This window comes from Rhinopithecus roxellana, chromosome 18, assembly GCF_007565055.1.
Source record: "Rhinopithecus roxellana isolate Shanxi Qingling chromosome 18, ASM756505v1, whole genome shotgun sequence".
Lineage (NCBI taxonomy): Eukaryota > Metazoa > Chordata > Mammalia > Primates > Cercopithecidae > Rhinopithecus > Rhinopithecus roxellana.
The window spans coordinates 71,538,804-71,547,875 of record NC_044566.1 but is presented as its reverse complement, the minus strand read 5'-3'; the positions used below and the strand labels follow the sequence as shown (position 1 = coordinate 71,547,875).

The following is a 9,072-nucleotide window of genomic DNA, read 5'->3' as shown; positions in this document are numbered from 1 at the left end:
TTGAAGCAAGTCACACCGCCAAACCGAGCATCAATGTGAGAGGGAACTATGCAAGGAGATGAGTTCAGGGAGATGTGATGTATTGAGGACCATCAGTATAACAATCTACCATACCATATTTTATAGAATATATGCTACAGTGTGTTTTATGCTCTCCATATGAGCAACTTTTTCTTTTGGAAAAATTCATTCTTTTTTTTGCCTCAAAAAGTGACATTTGTTCAAAGAAAAAAAATGACAAAATGTCCATCCCTTGGCTTCCTTCCCTCCCCCACCCCTGCTGCTCCTCAGCTCCCGCCAAGACTGAACTCTGGCTGGGGCTAGGAAACAGGACAGCCCCTCAGAAGAGGTCAGCAACATTGAGGGGCATTTCCTCAATGGAGGTGCTGTAGAAGGTCTCGATGTCTTGAAGAGTCCTCTTGTCTTCTTCTGTCACCATGTTAATAGCCACACCTTTACGGCCAAACTGTCCACCTGGGCTCATTCTGTGGAAATGTTTTCCCTGTTGGTGGGAAGGTCATAGTTGATGACTAAAGAAACCTGCTACACATCAATGCCTCTGGCCAACAGGTCAGTGGTAATCAAAACTCTGCTAGAGCCAGAACCAAACTCCCTCATGATCATGTCTCGTTCTTTTTGGTCCATATCTCCATGCATGGCCGAGACAGTGAAATCTCGAGGACGCATCTTCTCGGTGAGCCAGTCCACCTTCCTTTGGGTGTTGAGGAAGACGACTGCCTGGGTGATGGTCAGGGTTTCATACAAGTCCAGTGTGTCCAGCTTCCCCTCTTCTCGTTCTACGTTGATGTAGAATTGGCGGACACCCTCCAGGGTCAACTCTTCCTTCTTGACAGGAATCCGAATGGGGTCCCTCATGAACTTCTTGGTCACCTCAAGCACATCAGAAGGCATTGTAGCTGACGGCAAAACTACCTGGGTGTTGCTGTGGAGCTTTTGGAATATGTCATAGATCTGGTCCTTGAATCCATGGCTTAACATTTCATTGGCTTTGTCCAGTACAAACATCTTGATGTATTTGGGAGACAGGTATCTCTGGTTAAGCATATCAAACACACGGCCAGGGGTCCCCACGATGATATGGGGAGCTTCCATCTGCAGTTTCTGCACCTCAGCACTAACGTTGGTGCCCCCGATACAGGTGTGACAGGAGGCATCCATGTAGTCTCCTAGTGCCATGACCACCTTCTGTGTCTGCTGAGCCAATTCTCGAGTGGGTGCGAGGACCAAGGCCTGGGTGGCTTTTAGATCTAATTCAATCTGCTGCAGAATTGATATGGAAAATGTGGCCATTTTCCCAGTGCCAGATTGGGCTTGAGCGATCACATCATAACCCTTGATACAAGGTAGGATGGCTTGCTCTACCTTGGTATCTAATGGTAGATGGCATCTAATGGTAGATGCCATGATGAAGGGACTCTGAGAGGTTCATGTCATCAAAGCTGTCAACAATCTCATGCCAGTTACTCTCGATGACACCTTCGGGCTTCATACCATCAGGGCCATTGTCTCTGGATTGGGAATCCTGACTCGCAGACATGATCCTTAGAAACTAGCAACAAATTAGTTCTTAACGCACATTCATTACTGTGATGACCAGCCTCTAAGATGGTCCCCAATGATTCTCACCACCCGGTGATCCATGTAGCTAATAAGATATTGAGGAAATGACTGTGTGACTTCAGAGGTTAGGTTATAAAAAGACCTTGCAGCTTCTGCCTCACTTGTTTGGATCACTTACTTTGGAAAAATTAGCTACTTTGTCATGAGAACACTCGCTCAGCTGTATAGAGAGGTCCATGTGATGAGAAATTGAGGCATCCTACCAGCAGCCAGTACTGGCTTGCCTAACACATGAGTGTGCCATCTTAGAAGCAGATCGCCCCAGCCTCAGTCAAGCCTTCAGATGACTGCAGTCCTGTGACAGACTCCAAGCCAGAACCACCAGCTAAGTCATTCCCAAATTCCTGACTCACAGAAAGCATGAGATAATAAATGTTTATTATTATTTTAGGCACTAAGTTTTGGAATAACTTGTTATGCAGCAGCAGGTAATTCATACAATTACCTACCAGCTTTATTTAGGCAAGACATAGAAGGTCTGAATTAACTTCTGAGATATTTTGATTATCTAGAAAAATTAAATTTATTTTTCTTAGACATCAAATCTGTGTTTTCCCTTAAGGAGAAATAGGTTTTGCCTTTTATATAAATAGTATTTAAAAAATAAATGGATAGCAAAACATTGTATCTTGTGCAAAAAACATCCAGCATCATCAGATGTATACTTTCCTCCAGCAAACAAAAGCAACAAATCATTCCCTGGTTTGCTATGCAAGAGAGATGTATTTTTAAATTTTTTTATTTTTTATTTTTTAATTTAATTTTATTTTTTTTTTTGAGACGGAGTCTCGCTCTGTCGCCTGGCCCGGGCTGGAGTGCAGTGGCCGGATCTCAGCTCACTGCAAGCTCCGCCTCCCGGGTTTACCGCCATTCTCCTGCCTCAGCCTCCAAGTAGCTGGGACTACAGGCGCCCGCCACCTCGCCCGGCTATTTTTTTCTATTTTTTAGTAGAGACGGGGTTTCACAGTGTTAGCCAGGATGGTCTCGATCTCCTGACCTCGTGATCCGCCCGTCTCGGCCTCCCAAAGTGCTGGGATTACAGGCTTGAGCCACCGCGCCCGGCCTAAATATTTTTAAGATATAGGGAGGTAAGGAATTTGACTGAACAGCATGTACATGGAGACTTCTAAATTTTCTTCAAACAAATCCTATATTTAAAAAACGTAACTGGTGATGATTCCCTGGGGAATTCCCCTAAGCCCTTCTTTACTGCTTGGTACGTGGTGTGCTCTTATTAAATACGGTTGAGTCATTTGAGATTTAAGCAATACAGTGTTGGGTTGAATACTGGCTCCATCATTTCCTAAAGTAATTTCTCTGAGCTTTGCTTTCCTCATCTCTACGTGGAGATAAAGGTGCAAATCGTGTGGGGTTGTTAGGGGACTTACCACAGGTAACGTATATTAAGGACTTATATCTATGTTATATATCACATATGCAACAGACTTGTGCTAGTAGCAAGACCCACTGTTATCTTCTTTGTGGCACTGTGTCATATAAGTTTTATGACTCCTCCATGCGGCACATTTGTTTTGTGCTAGGAAACACACTTTCATAGTAGGAAGATTCATTAAAGTATTGCCCTGATGGCCTCATATAAACTTTATGCTCCTGGGAACTATTATAGTTCTTTCTATCTATAAAATAAACCCAAAAGAAGTTGAAATATCAGTTATTAGAAATTCTTAATAAAACATTGAGTAATTTACAAAATAACTTTAGGCCAGGCACAATGGCTCACGCCTGTAATCACAACAATTTGGGAAGCCGAGGCAGGAGGATTGCTTGACCCCAGGAGTTTCAGACCAGTCTGGGCAACATAGCAAGACCCAATCTCTAAAAAAAATTTTAAAAATTAGCCAGGCACGGTGGTGTGTACCTGTAGTCCCAGCTACTCAGGAGGCTATGGCAGGAAGATGGCTTGAGCCCAGGAAGTAGAGGCTGCAGTGAGCTATGACTGCCTCTGCACTCCAGCCTGGGCAAAGGGGCAAGACCCTGTCTTTAAGAGAAAAGAAGAAAAGAAAAGAGAACACAGAGAGAAATTAGAAATAGGCTTATTGCAGTTGCCAATTCTGTGTATCTCATGAAGTCCAGACTCTCCGTCTTTGGAATACTTGGGCCAATAGAACTTAATTGTATGCTCAGTTTGACCATATTTTAGGTGCAGCTTTAAAACATATCATTTATTCATTCATTCAATAAACGAAAGGACAGACTCCGAGATAAGCAACTGCAGAGTGGATATGCCCAACCAGACCTCAACCCTGTCCCTAGTTCTGATTGTCTTGTGTCTAAAAGTTGCACGGACATTGTCTGACGCCGCCCAGATGTGGAGAAACGTGTAGGAGAGACAGCCAAAAGAGGGTGTGTCACTTGGGCAGCCTACACTTCCTCCATTTGACCCAGAAATGGCCCATGAATTTCTCAGACAGCTGGGAGGTGGCTGGACTTAAGCTATCTTAGGTACGCCATCCAAGGCCGCCATCCTTCAGGCAGGGCCAACTGAGGAGCTGTGGTGAAGGCCGTAGGTGGGCAGAGAGAGCTCTAACGCCAGCCAGAGCCCGATCTTCATGCTGCAGAGCTGCAGTAGGGAAGGGCATCTGACGCACATCTAGAAAACCCAGAGATTGGTCCAGGAGAGACCCAGCATGTGACCCCTGCCTCACAAACAGACTGTTTGTGTCTGTAGCCCACAAGGCTACAGCGATCCAGGGAGAGGAGACTGCCTCCCTGCTCCGGGCAGCCCAGCAAGGAGGTGTCCCCGCTACTCTGTTCCACCTTCTGCTGCGACCCGGGAGGGTAGGTCCAGGGGAGCTGGAGGGGCAAAGTGTGTACCCTCCATGCCTTTGTCTCCTATGTCAAGGTGCTGTCAAGATACACAGCAAGGAGTATGAGATACATACTCCTTGAAGAGGAGGCTGACTTCAAGTAGAATCTAAGGTTACTATTTTTTTTTTTTTTTTTGAGACAGAGTCTCGCTCTGTCACCCAGGCTGGAGTGCAGTGGCCGGATCTCAGCTCACTGCAAGCTCCGCCTCCCGGGTTCACGCCATTCTCCTGCCTCAGCCTCCAAGTAGCTGGGACTACAGGCGCCCGCCACCTCGCCCGGCTAGATTTTTGTATTTTTTAGTAGAGACGGGGTTTCACCATGTTAGCCAGGATGGTCTCGATCTCCTGACCTCGTGATCCGCCCGTCTCAGCCTCCCAAAGTGCTGGGATTACAGGCTTGAGCCACCGCGCCCGGCCGGTTACTATTTTAAAAACAAAACTTTTTATTATAGAGAATTTCAAACACAGTGCGCAGCTTTAAAAGATATCGTTCGTTCATTCATTCATTCATTCATTCATTCATTCATTCATTCAATAAACGAAAGGACAGACTCCCAGATAAGCAGCTGCAGAGTGGGTGTGCCCAACCAGACCTCAACCCCGTCCCCAGCTGTGACTGTCTTCTGTCTAAAAGTTGTGCGGACATTGGCTGATGCCACCCAGATGTGGAGAAAGATGTAAGACAGCCAGCCAAAAGAGGGGTTCTATTTCACAAAACAGAAAGAATAGTGTGGTGACTCCCGCCACCAACCTTCAATAATGACCAATTCAGCCAGTTTTGCTCATCCATACTTACCCTCCAACTTCCCCATCCCAATTATTTTTAAACAAGTCTCAGATGTCAGACTATTTTACCATAAATATTTTCATATATATCACCAAAAGATAAGGACTTAAAATAGCCATTATATTCCTGAACATTATCAGATGTTCCCAGATTGTACCGTAATTTTTTATAATTTGATTAGGAATCCAAATAAGTTCTATACATTGTACTTGGTGTTTATATCTTTTCAGAGTCCTTGGCTCCTAGCACTTTGGGAGGCTGAGGCGGGTGGATCACCTGAGGTTGGGAGTTCAAGACCAGCCTGACCAACATGGAGAAACCCCGTCTCTACTAAAAATACAAAATTAGCCAGGTGTGGTGATGCATGCCTGTAATCCCAGCTACTAGGAAGGCTGAAGCGGAAGAATCGCTTGAACCCAGGAGGCAGAGGTTGCAGGGAGCTGAGATGGTGCCATTGCACTCCAGCCTGGGCAACAAGAGTGAAACTGTGGGCCGGGCGCGGTGGCTCACGCCTATAATTCCAGCACTTTGGGAGGCCGAGGTGGGCAGATCACAAGGTCAGGAGATCGAGACCATCCTGGCTAACATGGTGAAACCCCGTCTCTACTAAAAATACAAAAAAAGAGCCAGGCATGGTGGCAGGCACCTGTAGTCCCAGCGACTCGGGAGACTGAGGCAGGAGAATGGCGTGAACCCGGGAGGCAGAGCTTGCAGTGAGCCGCGATCGCGCCACTGCACTCCAGCCTGGGCGACAGTGCAAGACTCTATCTCAAAAAAAAAAAAAAAGAATCCTTTAATCTGTGGTTTCTTCTGCCTTCTACTTTATTTTCTTGCAATTTATTAAAGAAATTTGGTTGTTTTTCCTGTAGAGTTTCCCACAGTCTGGGTTTTGCTGATTGCTTCCAAGCGACCTTGGTAACATGTTCCTCTGTCCCACATTTTCTATAAATTGGTAGTTAGATTGAGAGGCTTGATCAGATTTAATTTTTTTTTTTTTTTGGCAAGATTATGTTACAGGTTATTTCTCTCTCTTTTTCTTTTTATTATGGCCAAAAATAAAATAAAATAAAACCATATACCTAAAATGTACAATCTTAAGTATTTTTAAGTGTACGGTTCAGTAGCATTAGTATCTTCACACTGTTGTGCAACCACCACCACCATCCCTCTCCAGAACCTTTCCAACCTGCAAAACTAAAACTCTGCACCCATTAAACAAAAGCTCCTCATTGCCCCCATTTCAGCACCTGGCAATCACCGTTCTACTTTCTGTCTCTATGAACTGGACTACTCTAGGTACCTCATGTAAGTGGAATCACACAATATTTGTCTTTTGGTGACTGGTTTGTTTCACTATCATAGTGTTCTCAGGGTTCATGTTGTAGCATGTGTCAGAATTCCCTTCACTTTCAGGGCCTCCATTGTATGCATACCACGTTTTTTTATTTATTCATCCGTCAATCTGCCCAGTCTTTGGCCATTTACACCTTTTGACTATAATGCTGCTATAAACATGGGTGTGCCAATATCGCTTCAAGATCGTTCATTTAATTCTTGTGAGTATATACCTAGAAATCAAATGACTGGATCCTAAGGTAATTCTATTTCTCATATTTTGAGGAAATTTCGAACTGTTTTCCACAGCAGCTGCACCATTTTACAATTCCACCAACAACGTGCAAGCGTTCCAATTTCTCTGCCTCTACTCCAACACTTGTTTTTTTTTGTTTGTTTGTTTAATTGCTACACATTTTTTGTTTTTTGATTAGCCATCCTCATGGGTGTGAGGTTATATTTTATTGTGGTTTTGATTTGCATTTTCCTAATGATCAGTGACGGTGACGCTGAGCATCTTTCATATGCTTGTTGGCCATTTGTATATCATATTTAGAGAAATGTCTGTTGAGTCTTTTGCCCATTTTTTTAATTGAATTTTTTGTTTTTGTTTTTGTTGAGTTGTAGGAATTCTTTATGTATTCTCGATCCTAACCCCTTATAACCCTTGTATAAATTGCAAATATGTTCTACCATTCTGTGGGCTATTTTTTCATTCTGTCGACTGTCTTTGGATCCACAGAAGCTTTAATTTTGATGTAGTCCTGTTTGTCTATTTTTACTTTTGTTCACTGTTCTTTTGGTATCATACTGAGGAAATCCTTGATAAATCCAATATTGTGAAGCTCTCCCCTTACACTGTTTTCTACAGTTGTCTTTTTAGCCATTATTGGTGATTATTGCCAAGAACAATGATTTCACCAGAGGTTCCAAAAAATGTGATATTCCAATTTAATCCTTCTTCCTGTATTAGCTGAAATACTTCTGTAAAGATAAATTTCCCTCTTCACTGGGTTGTCCTGGGGCTCATTTTATGCTGGAAACATTTATTTTTTCCTTTTATTTACAAGTTTTCAAAATAATGTATTGGTTGCCTAGTCATCCTTAAAAGAGGACAAATGAGAGCTTTTTAAAGCTTCATTGTGAACTTAAACATTTAAGGATTTTAATGTGTTTAATCCACAGCAGTTGTTATCTTTATTGTTCAAACATTTCCATCTTTAGACAAAAGGAGACTTCATGTTGGCTCCTGGATTCTTTTGGCATGGCCCTAGGATTTTTTGATCAATTCCTTGCTTTCTGATATATCAAGGTGTTTTAGGCCTATTTGACAATTTCCTGTCCTAGACAAAGAATTGACCATTGAGATAATATTTAAGTATAAATAGTACTGAGATTTTAAAATATAGAATGATACTACTGTAATAATCTCAACATTGGCTGGGTGCAGTGGCTCACACCTATAATCCTAGCACTTTGGGAGGCCAAGGCGGGTGGATTACCTGAGGTCAGGAGTTCAAGACCAGCCTGGCCAACATAGCGAAACCCCATCTCTACTAAAATACAACAATTAGCTAGGCATGATGACAGGTGCCTATAATCCCAGCTACTTGGGAGGCTGCGATAGGAGAATTGCTTGAACCTGGGAGATGAGATCATACCACTGCACTCCAGCCTGGACAGCTCAGCAAGTCTCCGTCTCAATAATAAAAATAATAATCTGGACATTGTGGAATTGGACTGAACTATCCCAAGATTCTTGAGTATTGAGACTAGCATAATCAGGGCATTTATGGAAAAACATGAACCGATTTCATGTTTATACTCCCAATGAATTGAAAATTCTTAATGGGTTGATACAGACATCCAAGTGGAGGGGTCAAGAAGGCAGTTGAAGGCATGATTTAGAACTTAGTGGGAAGATCCAGGCTGAAAGCACAGATCTGGGAAATATCTTGTTGACTGATCTGTAAGTCACAGGGATAGATGAGATGCTCTAGAGAAAAAATGCTGAGGGAAAAGAGAAGCAGGCCAAGGATAGAGCCTTGGGCTACACCAACAGTTAGTCATTTGAGAAGAGGTGGAACCAGTAGAGGGATCCAAACGTTTATTAAGTTAGGCGGAAACCAGGACATTGAGGTGGTCCTGAAACCAAAACAAGAGTATATTTCAAGAAGGAAGTCAACTGTGTCCAAGAGAGAAGTTGAGAAAGACCAGAAAACAACCATTGTATTTGGCAAAGTGGAAGTCATCTGTGACTTTGACAGGAAGGGTTTCCAAGGTCAGTGGGGTTGGAGGCATCAGTAGAGTGTGTTGAGGAGATGGACTCTGTCTTCATGGAGACTTCAAGGTAGTGGACTCTCAGTTATCCCATGACATCAAGTGGCAGGTAAGGCGTCTCATTACCAAAGAACAATCTTACACACAGGGAAGGAGAGCTCCATGTGTTCAAGCGGGCAGGTGGGCAGAGAGGAGGGCAGC

The 9,072-nt window shown here is 43.4% G+C and overlaps 1 pseudogene; it reads right to left on the bottom strand.

Moving 5' to 3' along the window:
• Nucleotides 1-455: 455 nt before the first annotated feature.
• On the bottom strand, nucleotides 456-1,558 carry LOC104661623 (annotated as a pseudogene).
• Nucleotides 1,559-9,072: the final 7,514 nt, after the last annotated feature.